Source organism: Apis dorsata, unplaced genomic scaffold, assembly GCF_000469605.1.
Source record: "Apis dorsata unplaced genomic scaffold, Apis dorsata 1.3 scaffold_470, whole genome shotgun sequence".
In the NCBI taxonomy this organism is placed as follows: Eukaryota; Metazoa; Arthropoda; class Insecta; order Hymenoptera; family Apidae; genus Apis; species Apis dorsata.
The window spans coordinates 50,099-52,439 of record NW_006263709.1 but is presented as its reverse complement, the minus strand read 5'-3'; positions in this window follow the sequence as shown (position 1 = coordinate 52,439).

The following is a 2,341-nucleotide window of genomic DNA, read 5'->3' as shown; positions in this document are numbered from 1 at the left end:
AGAGAGAGAGAGAGAGAGAGAGAGAGAGAGAGAGAGAATGTCATTTCGTAAGCGTTTAAAGGAACGTTGAATTTGAGATAATAAATAGAATAAATCAAGAATCAATTGTAGTTTATACGAGCTCGAGAAACGATAGGAAAATAAAAAAGAATATTTATTTGTAATATAATTGAGAGATTGATGTATATATAAATAAATCATATTGTTTATGAAATAGAAAATTCTGGAGACGAATGTAAAATAATTTAATACATTCGAAATAAAAATTTATTATTTTTCTTTAATTGTGTGGCTTGTTATTTATCCCATTTTTCTTGATTTAATTATTACTTAAGAATATCTTTTATAATCATTAGTTATTTTTGAACAGATGATCAATTAACTAATCGTTATTAAATATAGATTAAAAAAATATCTAAAATCTATCATAAAAATTAAATTAATTGATTAGAAAATTACCTAGTAAAAAATCACTTAACATGTAATTATATTAACATGTATTTATAAATCTATTAATAATAATATGAACAGAAATCATAGTCAAGATTATAATCGAAATATCAATAAATATTAATTTCCGGAATAAGATAATATTGAGTTAATGTAATATTGTTAAACACAACCGATATTTTATTAATAAATATTTACTAAATAATAATAAATATATAAAATTAACATATAAATATATTACATTAATATATAAAATATATAAAATTAACAAAATGGAATTTTTATATAATCTCAAATAAATTGATCACAATAATTAATATATTCGTGAGATATTTTTGAAGAAGATATTATTCGCGTATATACAATAATTTTCACGTATATACAATTCAATTTTGAAGTTACTTGGATTTTTTTGTACTATAAAAAAATAAAATCTATTACAATATAATAATAATAATATATCAATATATACTATTGCAATATAATAATAGGGATATTTATATGTATATGTTTTCGAATTCATATATATAATTTTTGATAATTTCAAAAAATAAAGGCAATCGATAATTTTATGAAACATATATAATATAATATAAGGTAATATAAGGTCATTGATTCAATAAATTTGTCAGAATATGAGTAAATTATTATCATAATACTTCATATCACAGTGACTTAATTAATATGTTTAAGAATTGGTTATGTGGCGAAAATGTAAAAATATGTAAACACTGATATTGCTCTCTTCTATTGAACTGATTATTACTGATTCAATAAAATGATTTTAAATGATTATAACTTAATAAATAAGTTAATATTTTAATCACTTTTTGTATTTATTTAGAATTGTTCTTCCAAAAATATATATTATATATATTAAAACTTTATATATATTTTTGGAATATATAATGTATTACATAATAATTCTCATTGAAAGTAATGCAAAAAAGAAAAAATTGATCATTTGTTAATTCAGGATGTTGTAAAATGGTAATATCTAAATTTTCTAATCATAATTCAAAAGAATACTTAACATTAAACGATTTGGAAATGTATTGAATAATTTCGATACACTCTATGATGCTACATGATTTATTTGCAAATTATCTGCAACTATTTATTGTACAATATTTTATTCATAATTATAAGCACTACAATTTTTGAATATAAACTTTGTCAAATTGGAAATAATCTCTAATAGGAGTCTCTTTTTTCAGATTCTTTTCCATATGGATGGAAGAAGTAGAAATTTCTGCAGATTAAGCAATTATTTTTGAAATTATATATTCTAATATATCAATTGCTTGACACAATTTATTGCTGTTTACATTAGAAAAAACTTATCCATCAACGATATCCGTAAATTTATGATAATAATTTATTGAAAGTTAAAAAAACTTCCATTAATTTAAAAATTTCCCTGACTATAATAAAATAATAACGAAATTATGTATCAAATATATTAATCTCAAAAACAAAAAAATTACATTCATATAATAAACTTTATAAACTATTCCTTAGCAAACACATTAAAAATCAAAGAAGAACAGAGAAGAAAAATATAATAATGCTATGATAATACAAATAGAACAAAGAATATTTTTCCAATCATCCCCCTGTTGCTGCAATAATTTCTCGAACGATTACGTCGTTTAAATCCGATCCTTGGAAAAAGAAAAAAAAAAGGAAAGGAAGAAAGAAATATAATAAAGATCTCTATCCATGCCGTTATTAAAAAACAATATCGATCAGAAGAAAAAACGAGTGAACAAAGGCGAGCGAGACAAAACGAGAAACCGTGAACAACCCAGCCAATAAAATACATTTCAGACGCGTTAGAAATCCATTCATGAAATCGGTTTTTATCCCTGCTCGCACTCTTTCTCTCTTT